This window comes from Arachis hypogaea, chromosome 10 (assembly GCF_003086295.3).
Source record: "Arachis hypogaea cultivar Tifrunner chromosome 10, arahy.Tifrunner.gnm2.J5K5, whole genome shotgun sequence".
Classification (NCBI taxonomy): domain Eukaryota; kingdom Viridiplantae; phylum Streptophyta; class Magnoliopsida; order Fabales; family Fabaceae; genus Arachis; species Arachis hypogaea.
Window position 1 is genome coordinate 48,507,527 of NC_092045.1, and position 15,144 is coordinate 48,522,670.

Here is a 15,144-nt window from a genome sequence, read left to right on the forward strand (position 1 = left end):
CTGGCGTTGAACGCCAGTTCCATGCTTGTTACTAGCGTTCAGCACCAGCTTTCCTCAGGGCACATTCCTGGCGTTCAAACGCCAGGATGTTGCTTGTTTCTGGCATTCAGTACCAGATACATGCTCTGTTCTAGCGTTGAACGCCAGCCAGATGCACCTTACTGGCGTTTAAACGCCAGTAAGTCCTTCCTCCAGGGTGTGATTTTTCTTCTGCTATTTTTGATTCTGTTTTTAATTTTTGTATTTTTTTCGTTACTCCACATGATCATGAACCTAATAAAACATGAAATAATCAAAAAAATAAAATTAAAATTAGATAAATAAAAATTGGGTTGCCTCCCAATAAGCGCTCTTTTAATATCACTAGCTTGACAGTGGGCTCTCATGGAGCCTCACAGATATTCAGAGCATGATGAGGGCCTCCCAACACCAAACTTAGAGTTTAAATGTGGGGGCTTCTCAACACCAAACTTAGAGTTTGGTTGTGGCCTCCCAACATCAAACTTAAAGTTTGACTGTGGGGGCTCTTTTTGACTCTGTACTGATAGAAGCTTTTCATGCTTCCTCTCCATGGTTGCAGAGGAAGGTCCTTGGGCTTTAAACACAAGGTAGTCCCCATTCAATTGAAGGACTAATTCCCCTCTGTTAACATCAATCACAGCTTCTGCTGTGGCTAGGAAGGGTATTCCAAGGATGATGCATTCATCTTCTTCCTTCCTAGTGTCTATGATTATGAAATCAGCAGGGATGTAAAGGCCTTCAACCTTTACTAACACGTCCTCTACTAATCCATAAGCTTGTCTTACTGACTTGTCTGCCAATTGTAATGAGAATAAGGCAGGCTGTACCTTAATGATCCCTAGTTTCTCCATTACAGAGAGTGGCATAAGATTTATGTCTGACCCCAGGTCACATAGAGCCTTGTTAAAGGTCATGGTGCCTATGGTACAGGGTATTAAGAATTTACCAGGATCTTGTCTCTTTTGAGGTAAAGTTTTCTGAATCCATGTATCTAGTTCACTAATGAGCAAGGGGGGTTCTCCTTCCCAAGTCTCATTACCAAGCAACTTGGCATTCAGCTTCATGATAGCTCCTAGATATTGAGCAACTTGCTCTCCAGTCACATCTTCATCCTCTTCAGAGGAAGAATAGTCTTCAGAGCTCATGAATGGCAGAAGGAGATTTAGTGGAATCTCTATGGTCTCTATGTGAGCCTCAGATTTGTTTAGCTCCTCAATAGAGAACACCTTCTTGCTTGAGAGACGTCCCAGGAGGTCTTCCTCACTAGGATTTTCATCCTTCTCCTCCCTTGTGCATTCGGCCATATTGATTACCTCAATGGCCTTGCACTCTCCTCTTGGATCTCTTCTGTATTGCTTGGGAGAGTACTGAGAGGAGTTTCAGTGACTTTCTTACTCAGTTGGCCCACTTGTGCCTCCAAATTTCTAATGGAGGATCTTGTCTCACTCATGAAACTTAAAGTGGCTTTTGACAAATTAGAGACTAAGTTTGATAAATTAGAGGGGCTCTGCTCAGAGTTCTCTGTCTGTTGCTGAGAAGATGATGGATAAGGCTTGATATTATTGAGCCTATTTCTTCCACCATTATTAAAGCCTTGTTGAGGCTTTTGTTGATCCTTCCATGAGAAATTCGGATGATTTCTCCATGATGAATTATAGGTGTTTCCATAAGGTTCACCCATGTAATTAACCTCTGCCATTGCAGGGTTTTTAGGATCATAAGCTTCTTCAGAAGCTGCCTCTTTAGTACTGTTGGATGCATTTTGCCATCCATTCAAACTTTGAGAGATCATGTTGATTTGCTGGGTCAACACTTTGTTCTGAGCCAATATGGCATTCAGAGCATCAATTTCAAGAACTCCCTTCCTCTAAGGCGTTCCACTATTCACGGAATTCCTCTCAGAAGTGTACATGAATTGGTTATTTGCAACCATGTCAATAAGTTCTTGATCTTCTGCAGGTGTTTTCTTTAGGTGAATGGATCCACCTACAGAATGGTCCAATGACATCATGGAAAACTCAGATAGACCATAATAGAATATATCTAATATGGTCCATTCTGAAAACATGTCAGAAGGACACTTTTTGGTCATCTTCTTGTATCTTTCCCAAGCTTCATAGAGGGATTCACTATCTTTTTGCTTGAAGGTTTGAACATCCACTCTAAGCTTGCTCAGCTTTTGAGGAGGAAAGAATTTATCCAAGAAGGCCGTGACCAGCTTATCCCAAGAGTCCAGGCTATCTTTAGGTTGTGAGTTCAACCATGTTCTAGCTCTGTCTCTTACAGCAAAAGGGAAAAGCATGAGCCTGTAGACTTCAGGATCTACTCCATTCGTCTTTACAGTCTTACAAATCTGCAAGAACTCAGTTAAAAACTGGTAAGGATCTTCAGATGGAAGTCCATGAAACTTGCAGTTCTGTTGCATTAGAGCAACTAATTGAGGTTTCAGCTCAAAATTGTTTGCTCCAATGGCAGGAATTGAGATGCTTCTTCCATCGAATTTGGAAGCTGGTTTAGTGAAATCACCAAGCATCCTCCTTGCATTATTGTTGTTGGGTTCGGCCGCCATCTCCTTTTCTTATTCGAAAATTTCAGAAAGGTTGTCTCTGGATTGTTGTAATTTAGCTTCTCTTAATTTCCTCTTCAGAGTCCTTTCAGGTTCAGGATCAGCTTCAACAAGAATGCCTTTTTCCTTGTTCCTGCTCATATAGGGAAGAAGAGAACAAGAAAAGAAAGAGGAATCCTCTATGTCACAGTATAGAGATTCCTTTATGTTAGTAGAAGAAGAAAGGAAATAGGAGTGAAGAAGAATGAATAGGTAGGAGCAGTGATTTGAGATGAAGAGAGTTGAAGAGAAGTGTTAGTAGATAAATAAATAAATAGAAGAAGGGGAGAGGGAAAAAATTTCGAAATTAAATTTGAAAAGAAGTTAAATGATTTTTGAAAATAAAAGATAAGATATAATTAAAATTGAAACAATTAATTAATTAAAAAGAATTTTTGAAAAAGGATGAGATATTTTCGAAAATTAAAGAGAGAAAAGTAGTTAGGTAGTTTTGAAAAAGATAAGAAATAAACAAAAAGTTAAATAGTTAGTTGAAAAAGATATTAAAATCAAATTTGAAAAGATAAGAAGATAAGAAGTTAGATAAGATATTTTGAAATCAATTTTTTGGAAAAGATAAAATTTTGAAAAAGATATGATAAAAAGATAAGATAAAAAGATATGATAAAAAGATATGGTTGAAAAAGATTTAATTTTTAAAATTAAAATTAATTACTAAACTAACAAGAAATTAAAAGATAAGATTCTAGAATTTAAAGATTGAACCTTTCTTAACAAGAAAGTAACAAACTTCAAATTTTTGAATCAATCACATTAATTGTTAGTGTAATTTCGAAATTTTGAAATAAAATTAAGAAAAAGATTTTGAAAATAATTTTTAGAATTTCGAAAATTCTAAAAAAAACGAAAAAGATGTGATTTTTGAAAAAGATTTTGAAAAGATAAGATTTTTAAAATTGAAAATTTGACTTGACTTGTAAGAAACAACTAATTTTTAAAATTTTTTTGACCAAGTCAACCCAAAATTTCGAAAATTTGGAGAGAAAAAAGGAAAATATATTTTTTTGATTTTTGAATTTTTAATTATGAGAGAGAAAAACACAATTATGACCCAAAACATGAAAATTTTGGATCAAAACATATGCATGCAAGAACACTATGAATGTCAAGATGAACACCAAGAACACTTTGAAGATCATGATGAACATCAAGAACATATTTTTGAAAAGATTTTTTGATGCAAAGAAAATATGCAAGACACCAAACTTAGAAATCTTTAATGCATGGACATTATGAATGCAAAAATGCATATGAAAAACAACAATCAACACAAAACAAGAAAATATCAAGATCAAACAAGAAGACTTGTCAAGAATAACTTGAAGATCATGAAGAACACCATGAATGCATGAATTTTCAAAAAATGCAAGAAAATTTTTTTAAAGCATGCAATTGACACCAAACTCAAAAATTGACTCAAGTCTCAAACAAGAAACACAAGATATTTTTGGTTTTTATGATTTTATGATTTTTTTTGTATTTTTATTATTTTTTTTGAAAAGAGGTAATGACCAATTCGGTATTCGAAAGATTCAAACGCTGACATTTTGGTACCCAACTATTGATATTGACAAAAAGGTACCTGAATGATTTAAAATTTTGCCAAGCGTGTCCAAGAGCTTGCCGGAACATAGCTCCGGTGAGTACGATGCTTACGTGGTGGCCGGTTTTTGCTGACAAGGTTAGTGTTATATTAGATGGAATTTCCAATTTTAATTATGCTTATCCTACTTGGAAATTAAACTAAACCTAATTTGAACATTAGTTTTGCCCAAAATTAATTTTGCCCTAAAACCCAATTTTGCTCTCCTCGCTCTCTCGTAGAGCACGATCCCAATCTGGAAGATGCAAGTAGCTAGGGCTTGTGGAAAAGGTGGAATCATGAGAAAGCACTTATCCATAGCCTTCGACGTTGATGGTGGTTCTGGAGTTGGTAGTAAAATCTACGATGGGTGTTGCTTTTGTCCCCATCCGGTGGTTCCGTTGAAGTCGAAGACAAGTAGCAACCCTGATAGATGGTTTCTACGTTGCCCTCTGTGGAAGTAAGGTTAAAATGTTGATGTTACGTGAGGAAATGATGCATTCTTCTTGGGTTTATTTTCTCCACTTTTCAGATTTACTTTCCGATCTTCTCCGATTCATGAAATTTTTGTGCCATGCTAGAACACACAAAGACGTTGTGGGTATTTTCAATGGTTGGATGAAATTGAAGACCAATGTGTGGAAGGAGAAGTTTCTTCGGAGAATAGCAACATGGTGGGCATAGCAGACCCAAAAACGAAAAGCAGAATCAACTAGGAAGGTAGTGATGGCCGGGAAAGGGATAGGATGATGATGGTGCTTCCTGTGGTTAATGACATGAAGGAGAAACTGAAGAGGGTTGAGTTCTTGTTGATTGTTATCTGTGTATTGCTTGGGTTAAATCTGGTTTTGAGTCTGCTGTGTATGGCTAAGTAGGAAGACAATGGTCAAATTTAAGATTTTAGGAATGAAATTTTGTTTATTTGTAATGTTCTCCTAATTGTAATTGAGATGAATTAATGGATGCACTCTTATTTGTCTTCTATGACTGAGTTATTGCTTTTGAATTGTAAGCAAGCCATATATAAGATAGGTTAGCCATTGATGAAAAAATGGCATAAACAGAAGCTGTATAAAAACACCTGTCTCATAGCATGAAAACATAATCCATAAGTATCCAGAGTAACATACCTCAGACCCAAAATAACAAAAGTTTTGCCCCAAAAAACCTATCATGGCATAATGACAGTAATGTTGATAACAAGTAATACTAAATCAGGTCCAACATGGAACTAAAAACTAAACAAGTAACATGTGCATCATAATCATTGGATTCATAAAACCAATACTTATCCAAAAATGCTATAACAAAAAAGAAATAATAGTTTTACCTCCTGCATTCTGAGTAGCTGCTTCCTCTGCCCTCATCTCATCCACCAAGGGTTCTTCATTGTTAGCACCTTCATTGGCAACATGTGCATCATCATCATTCCTCTCATGTATTTGTTCATTTACTGTTTCAGCTTCTAGAGGATCACCCTCATTATATCCAGGGTAACCCAGGTCTGAAAACAACCCCTCAACAAAAAATAAATTACATGTCTCCACATTCCCCCTGTGTATCTCAGTGACTAAACCCCCTTCGTATATCACATTCCCATCTCTAACCTTTTTCAAGCAACCCATGTGATGATACACAAACGTAACTAAATGATCCATCTAAGAAATAGTAGAGAGAAGATACAATGAATAAACAGGATGTCACCAGCAAACGCAACAAAACCAGAACTTAAACAAAGAACATGAAGCAGAACGTACCTCTTCGTAGGGTTGCTCCTTGCGAACAATGGTGATCCCACGATGCCACTTGAGAACCGTTACCCTTGATTCGACAATGCCTCTCGCCTTGTATCCTTCTTCTTTGCGCCAAGCTTCGAGAGCAACGTCTCTTCCTCTCTACATGACCTTTGATTTTCACTAGTGACACACTAACCACAGTAACTCAGTAACTAGTAACTTGGTATATGCTAATTTGGTTTTAGGGCAAAATTAATTTAGGGCAAAACTAATGTTCAAATTAGGTTTAGTTTATTTTCCAAGTAGGATAAGCATAATTAAAATTAGAAATTCCATCTAATATAACCCTAACCTTGTCAGCAAAAACCGGCCACCACGTAAGCATCGTACTCACCGGAGCTATGTTCCGGCAAGCTCTTGGACACGCGTGACAAAATTTTAAATCATTCAGGTACCTTTTTGTCAATATCAATAGTTGGGTACCAAAATGTCAGCGTTTGAATCTTTCGGGTACTGAATTGGTCATTACCTCTTTCGAAAAGTATATTTTTGAAAAACGAAAATAAAGAAAAAATTTTGAAAAAATTTTTGAAAACTTTTTGAAAAGAAAATTACCTAATCTGAGCAACAAGATGAACCGTCAGTTGTCTATACTCGAACAATCCCCGGCAACGGCGCCAAAAACTTGGTGGACGAAATTGTGATCAACAATATTGGCTCTTTGGTATGTGCATTTATTAACTCAGCACTTTCTTTCCACAACTCCGTTCAACTAACCAGCAAGTGTACTGGGTTGTCCAAGTAATAAACCTTACGTGAGTAAGGGTCGATCCCACAGAGATTGTTGGTATGAAGCAAGCTATGGTCATCTTGTAAATCTCAGTCAGGCGGATTCAAATGTAATTGGATTAGATATTTAAAAGATAAATAAAAAAGAATAGAAATACTTATGTAAATTAATGGTGGGAATTTCATATGGGCGTATGGAGATACTGTGCCCTTTCTTTTTCTACTTTCCTACTTCTTCCTTCTGGTTTCTCATCACTCCTTCCTATGGCAAGCCTTATGTAGGGCATCGCCGTTGTCAATGGCTACATCCCATCCTCTCGATGAAAAAGGTCCAAATGCTCTGTCACAGCACGGCTAATCATCTGTCGGTTCTTGGTGCACGAAATTGTGATCAATACTTTTCACAAATCAAATAATCCCCGGTAATGAATCCAAAAACTTGGTGTTCAATACCATGGCATAAACACAACTTCGCACAACTAACCAGCAAGTGTGCTGGGTCGTCCAAGTAATAAACCTTACGCGAGTAAGGGTCGATCCCACAGAGATTGTTGGTATGAAGCAAGCTATGGTCACCTTGTAAATCTTAGTCAGGCAGACTCAAATGGATATGGGTGATATACGAATAAAACATAAAGATAAAGATAGAGATACTTATGTAATTCATTGGTGGGAATTTCAGATAAGCGTATGAAGGTGCTTGTCCCATCCGTCTCTCTGCTTTCCTACTGTCTTCATCCAATCCTTCTTACTCCTTTCCATGGCAAGCTTATGCAAGGGTTTCACCGTTGTCAGTGGCTACCTCCCATCCTCTCAGTGGAAATGTTCAACGCACCCTGTCACGGCACGGCTATCCATCTGTCGGTTCTCAATCAGGCCGGAATAGAATCCAGTGATTCTTTTGCGTCTGTCACTAACGCCCCACCTTCAGGAGTTTGAAGCTCATCACAGTCTTTCAATCATTGAATCCTACTCAGAATACCACAGACAAGGTTAGACCTTCCGGATTCTCTTGAATGCCGCCATCAGTTCTAGCCTATACCACGAAGACTCTGATCTCACAGAATGGCTGGCTCGGTTGTCAGGCGATCAATCATGCATCGTGTATCAGGAATCCAAGAGATATTCACCCAATCTAAGGTAGAACGGAGGTGGTTGTCAGGCACACGTTCATAGGTGAGAATGATGATGAGTGCCACAGATCATCACATTCATCAAGTTGAAGAACAAGTGATATCTTGGAACAAGAACAAGCGGAATTGAATAGAAGAACAATAGTAATTGCATTAATACTCGAGGTACAGTAGAGCTCCACACCTTAATGTATGGTGTGTAGAAACTCCACCGTTGAAAATACATAGGAACAAGGTCTAGGCATGGCCGAATGGCCAGCCTCCCAAAGAGGGTTCAATCATAAAAACATGATCAAAAGCTCCAAATACAATAGTAAAAGGTCCTATATATAGAGAGCTAGTAGCCTAGGGTGTACAAAGATGAGTAAATGACATAAAAATCCACTTCCGGGCCCACTTGGTGTGTGCTTGGGCTGAGCATTGAAGCATTTTCGTGTAGAGACTCTTCTTGGAGTTAAACACCAGCTTTAGTGCCAGTTTGGGCGTTTAACTCCCGTTTTGGTGCCAGTTCCGGCGTTTAACGTTGGGATTTCTGAGGGTGACTTTGAACGCCGGTTTGGGCCATCAAATCTTGAGCAAAGTATGGACTATCATATATTGCTGGAAAGCCCAGGATGTCTACTTTCTAACGCCGTTGAGAGCACGCCAATTGGGCTTCTGTAGCTCCAGAAAATCCACTTCGCGTGAAGGGAGGTCAGAATCCAACAGCATCTGCAGTCCTTTTTAGTCTCTGAATCAGATTTTTGCTCAGGTCCCTCAATTTCAGCCAGAAAATACCTGAAATCACAGAAAAACACACAAACTCATAGTAAAGTCCAGAAAAGTGAATTTTAACTAAAAAATAATAAAAATATACTAAAAACTAACTAGATCATACTAAAAACATACTAAAAACAATGCCAAAAAGCGTACAAATTATCCGCTCATCACAACACCAAACTTAAATTGTTGCTTGTCCTCAAGCAACTGAAAATCAAATAAGATAAAAAGAAGAGAATATGCAATGAATTCCAAAAACATCTATGAAGATCAGTATTAATTAGATGAGCGGGGCTTTTAGCTTTTTGCCTCTGAATAGTTTTGGCATCTCACTCTATCCTTTGAAATTCAGAATGGTTGGCTTCTTTAGGAACTCAGAATCCAGATAGTGTTTATTGATTCTCCTAGTTAAGTATAATGATTCTTGAACATAGCTACTTATTGAGTCTTGGCCGTGGCCCAAAGCACTCTGTCTTCCAGTATTACCACCGGATACATACATGCCACAGACACATAATTGGGTGAACCTTTTCAGATTGTGACTCAGCTTTGCTAGAGTCCCCAATTAGAGGTGTCCAGGGTTCTTAAGCACACTCTTTTTGCCTTGGATCACAACTTTATTTATTTCTTTTTCTTTCTTTTTCGTTTTCTCTTCTTTTTTTTTCGAAATTTTTTTTGTATTCACTGCTTTTTTCTTGCTTCAAGAATCATTTTTATGATTTTTCAGATCCTCAGTAACATGTCTCCTTTTTCATCATTCTTTCAAGAGCCAATATTCATGAACCACAAATTCAAAAGACATATGCACTGTTTAAGCATACATTCAGAAAACAAAAGTATTGCCACCACATCAAAATAATTAAACTGTTATAAAATTCAAAATTGATGCAATTCTTTTCTTTTTCAATTAAGAACATTTTTCATTCAAGAAAGGTGATGGATTCATAGGACATTCATAACTTTAAGGCATAGACACTAAGATACTAATGATCACAAGACACAAACATAGACAAACATAAGCACTAAAATTTTGAAAAACAGGAAAATAAAGAACAAGGAAATTAAGGAACGGGTCCACCTTAGTGATGGCGGCTCTTTCTTCCTCTTGAAGATCCTATGGAGTGCTTGAGCTCCTCAATGTCTCTTCCTTGTCTTTGTTGCTCCTCTCTTATGATTCTTTGATCTTCTCTAATTTCATGGAGGATAATGGAGTGTTCTTGATGCTCCACCCTTAGTTGTTCCATGTTGGAACTCAATTCTCCTAGGGAGGTGTTTAGTTGCTCCCAATAGTTTTGTGGAGGAAAGTGCATCCCTTGAGGCATCTCAGGGATCTCATGATGAGTGGGGTCTCTTGTGTGCTCCATCCTCTTCTTGGTGATGGGCTTGTCCTCATCAATAGGGATGTCTCCCTCTATGTCAACTCCAACTGAATAACAGGGGTGACAAATGAGATGAGGGAAGGCTAACCTTGCCAAGGTAGAGGACTTGTCCGCCACCTTATAAAGCTCTTGAGCTATAACCTCATGAACTTCTATTTCTTCTCCAATCATGATGCTATGAATCATGATAGCCCGGTCTATGGTAACTTCGGACCGGTTGCTAGTGGGAATGATTGAGCGTTGGATAAACTCCAACCATCCTCTAGCCACGGGTTTGAGGTCATGCCTTCTCAATTGAACCGGCTTCCCTCTTGAATCTCTTTTCCATTGGGCGCCCTCTTCACATATGACTGTGAGGACTTGGTCCAACCTTTGATCAAAGTTGACCCTTCTAGTGTAAGGGTGTTCATCTCCTTGCATCATGGGCAAATTGAATGCCAACCTTACACTTTCCGGACTAAAATCCAAGTATTTCCCCCGAACCATAGTAAGATAATTCTTTGGATCCGGGTTCACACTTTGATCATGGTTCTTGGTGATCTATGCATTGGCATAGAACTCTTGAACCATTAAGATTCCAACTTGTTAAATGGGGTTGGTAAGAACTTCCCAACCTCTTCTTCGGATCTCATGTCGGATCTCCGGATATTCACCCTTTTTGAGTGAAAAAGGGACCTCGGGGATCACCTTCTTCAAGGCCACAACTTCATAGAAGTGGTCTTGATGCACCCTTGAGATGAATCTTTCCATCTCCCATGACTCGGAGGTGGAAGCTTTTGCCTTCCCTTTCCTCTTTCTAGAGGTTTCTCCGGCCTTGGATGCCATAAATGGTTATGGAAAAACAAAAAGCAATGCTTTTACCACACCAAACTTAAAAGGTTTGCTCGTCCTCGAGCAAAAGAAGAAAGAAGAGAGTATAATAAGAAGAAATGAGGAAGAAGGGAATGGCTTTGTGTTCGGCCAAAAGGGGGAGAAGTGGTGTGTATGTTGTGTGAAAATGAAGGAGGGAAGGAGGGTTTATATAGGAGTGGGGGAGGGGTAGGGTTCGGTCAAGTGAGGGTGGGTTTGGGTGGGAAAGTGTTTTGAATTTGAATGGTGAGGTAGGTGGGGTTTTATGAAGGATGGATGTGAGTGGTGAAGAGAAAGAAGGGATTTGATAGGTGAAGGGTTTTTGGGGAAGAGGTGTTGAGGTGATTGGTGAATGGGTGAAGAAGAGAGAGAGTGGTGGGGTAGGTGGGGATCCTGTGGGGTCCACAGATCCTGAGGTGTCAAGGAAAAGTCATCCCTGCACCAAATGGCAAGCAAAATCTCGTTTTGTGCAAATTCTGGCGTTAAACGCCGGGCTGGTGCCCATTTCTGGCGTTTAACGCCAGCTTCTTGCCCTTTTCTGGCGTTTAACGCCAGTCTGGTGCCCTTTTCTAGCGTTAAACGCCCAGAATGGTGCCAGATTGGGCGTTAAACGCCCAACAGCTAGCCTCACTGGTGTTTAAACGCCAGTGGGTTCTTCCTCCAGGGTGTAATGTTTTTCCTTCTGTTTTTCATTCTGTTTTTGCTTTTTTCATTGATTTTGTGACTTCTTATGATCATCAACCTACAAAAAATATAAAATAACAAAAGAAAATAGATAAAATATAACATTGGGTTGCCTCCCAACAAGCGCTTCTTTAATGTCAGTAGCTTGACAGAGGACTCTCATGGAGCCTCAGAAATGCTCAGAGCTATGTTGGAACCTCCCAACACCAAACTTAGAGTTTGACTATGGGGGCTCTGTTTGGCTCTGTTTTGAGGGAAGCTCTTCATGCTTCCTCTCCATGATGACAGAGGGATATCTTTGAGCCTTAAACACCAAGGATTCTTCATTCACTTGAATGATCAACTCTCCTCTATCAACATCAGTCACAACCTTTGCTGTGGCTAGGAAGGGTCTGCCAAGGATGATGGATTCATCCATGCACTTCCCAGTCTCTAGGACTATGAAATCAGTAGGGATGTAATGGTCTTCAACTTTTACCAAAACATCCTCTACAAGTCCATAGGCTTGTTTTCTTGAATTGTCTGTCATCTCTAGTGAGATTTTTGCAGCTTGCACCTCAAAGATCCCTAACTTCTCCATTACAGAGAGAGGCATGAGGTTTATACTTGACCCTAAGTCACACAAGGCCTTCTTGAAGGTCACGGTGCCTATGGTACAAGGTATTGAAAACTTCCCAGGATCCTGTCTCTTTTGAGGCAGTTTCTGCCTAGACAAGTCATCTAGTTCCTTGGTGAGCAAAGGGGGTTCATCCTCCCAAGTCTCATTTCCAAATAACTTGTCATTTAGCTTCATGATTGCTCCAAGGTATTTAGCAACTTGCTCTTCAGTGACATACTCATCCTTTTCAGAGGAAGAATACTCATCAGAGCTCATGAATGGCAGAAGTAAGTCCAATGGAATCTCTATGGTCTCATTTTGAGCCTCAGATTCCCATGGTTCCTCTTGGGGGAACTCATTGGAGGCCAGTGGACGTCCATTGAGGTCTTCCTCAGTGGCGTTCACAGCCTCTCCTTCCTCCTAAAATTCGGCCATGTTGATGGCCTTGCACTCTCCTTTTGGATTTTCTTCTGTATTGCTTGGAAGAGTACTAGGAGGGAGTTCAGTAATTTTCTTGCTCAGCTGACCCACTTGTGCCTCCAAGTTTCTAATGGAGGACCTTGTTTCAGTCATGAAACTTTGAGTGGTTTTGATTAGATCAGAGACCATGGTTGCTAAGTCAGAGGTATTCTGCTTAGAACTCTCTGTCTGTTGCTGAGAAGATGATGGAAAAGGCTTGCTATTGCTAAACCTGTTTCTTCCACCATTATTATTGTTGAAACCTTGTTGAGGTCTCTGTTGATCCCTCCATGAGAAATTTGGATGATTTCTCCATGAAGGATTATAGGTGTTTCCATAGGATTCTCCCATGTAACTCACCTCTTCCATTGAAGGGTTCTCAGGATCATAGGCTTATTCCTCAGATGAAGCCTCCTTAGTACTGCTTGGTGCATTTTGCATTCCAGACAGACTTTGAGAAATCATATTGACTTGTTGAGTCAATATTTTGTTCTGAGCCAATATGGCATTCAGAGTGTCAATCTCAAGAACTCCTTTCTTCTGACTAGTCCCATTGTTTACAGGATTCCTTTCAGAAGTGTACATGAATTGGTTATTTGCAACCATTTCAATCAGCTCTTGAGCTTTTGTAGGCGTCTTCTTCAGATGAAGAGAGCCTCCAGCAGAGCTATCCAAAGACATTTTGGATAGTTCAGAGAGACCATCATAGAAAATACCTATGATGCTCCATTCAGAAAGCATATCAGAAGGACACTTTCTGATTAATTGTTTGTATCTTTCCCAAGCTTCATAGAGGGATTCTCCTTCCTTCTGTCTGAAGGTTTGGACTTCCACTCTAAGCTTACTCAATTTTTGAGGTGGAAAGAACTTTGCCAAAAAGGCATTGACTAGCTTTTCCCAAGAGTCCAGGCTTTCTTTAGGTTGTGAGTCCAACCATGTTCTAGCTCTGTCTCTTACAGCAAAAGGGAATAGCATAAGTCTGTAGACCTCAGGGTCAACCCCATTAGTCTTGACAGTGTCACAGATTTACAAGAATTCAGCTAAGAATTGATGAGGATCTTCCAATGGAAGTCCATGGAACTTGCAATTCTGTTGCATTAGAGAAACTAATTGAGGCTTAAGCTCAAAGTTGTTTGCTCCAATGGCAGGGATAGAGATGCTTCTCCCATAGAAGTCGGGAGTAGGTGCAGTAAAGTCACCCAGCACCTTCCTTGCATTGTTGGCATTGTTGTTGTTTTCGGCTGCCATGAGTTCTTCTTCTTTGAAGAATTCGGTTAGGTTCTCTACAGAGAATTGTGCCTTAGCTTCTCTTAGCTTTCGCTTCAAGGTCCTTTCAGGTTCAGGGTTAGCCTAAACAAGAATGCTTTTGTCTTTGCTCCTACTCATAAGAAAGAGAAGGGAACAAGGAAATGTGGAATCCTCTATGTCACAGTATAGAGATTCCTTGAGGTGTCAGAGGAAAAGAAAAATAGAAGGCAGAAGTAGAAAATTTGAACTTATCAAAGAAGATGGAGTTCGAATTTTGCATTTAGGAATAGTGTTAGTCCATAAAATAGAAGGATGTGAGAAGAAGGGAAGTAATTTTCGAAAATCAAGTAAAAGATTTTGAAAACATTTTGAAAAACACTAATTGATTTTCGAAAATAAAAGTGGGAAAGAAATCAAGTGATTTTTTTGAAAAAGAGTTTGAAATTAGAAATAAAAAAGATTTGATTGAAAACTATTTTGAAAAAGATGTGGTTAAGAAGATATGATTAGTAAAAAAAAGTGTGATTGAGAAGATAAGATTTGAAAAACATTTTAAAAAAGATTTGATTTTGAAAATTAATGACTTGGCTAACAAGAAAAGATATGATTCAAACATTAGACCTTTCTCAACAGAAAAAGCAACATACTTGAAATGTTGAATCAAATCATTGATTGATAGCAAGTATTTTTAAAAATAGAAAGAAATTGATTTTGAAAACATATGATTGAAAAGATATGATTTGAAAAAGATTTGATTTTAAAAAAATTTGAAAACTGAAAAAAAAATCTGCATTAAAAACAGAATCTTCCCTCTTGTGCCATCCTGGCGTTAAACGCCCAGAATGGTGCACATTCTGGCGTTTAACGCCCAAAACTATACCCTTTTGGGCGTTAAACGCCCAACCAGGTACCCTGGCTGGCGTTTAAACGCCAGTCTGTCCTTCTTCACTGGGCGTTTTGAACGCCCAGCTTTTTCTGTGTAATTCCTCTGCTGTATGTTCTGAATCTTCAATTCTCTGTATTGTTGACTTGAGAAGACACAAATTAAAAATATTTTTGGATTTTTAATAATAAGGAAAAATCAAAATGCAACAAGAATCAATGCATGCAAGACACCAAACTTAGCAGTTTGTATACTACTGACACTAATGAGAATGCATATGAGACACATAAACACTCAAGTCAAGAGAATTCAAAGATTAGAGTAAGAAATCATCAAGAATTATTTGAAGATCCTTAAGACACATGAATGAATGCATGCAATTGACACCAAACTTAAAA

General features: G+C 38.7%; 2 non-coding genes across 2 annotated transcripts; both read left to right on the forward strand.

The window, feature by feature from the left end:
* Positions 1–2,087: 2,087 nt before the first annotated feature.
* On the forward strand, positions 2,088–2,191 carry LOC112718791 (small nucleolar RNA R71). Its single transcript, XR_003161119.1, has one exon. It is a non-coding gene; the product is annotated as a small nucleolar RNA R71 (small nucleolar RNA).
* Positions 2,192–13,350: 11,159 nt separating this feature from the next.
* Positions 13,351–13,458, forward strand: LOC112719246 (small nucleolar RNA R71). Its single transcript, XR_003161556.1, has one exon. It is a non-coding gene; the product is annotated as a small nucleolar RNA R71 (small nucleolar RNA).
* The last annotated feature ends 1,686 nt before the right edge of the window (positions 13,459–15,144 follow it).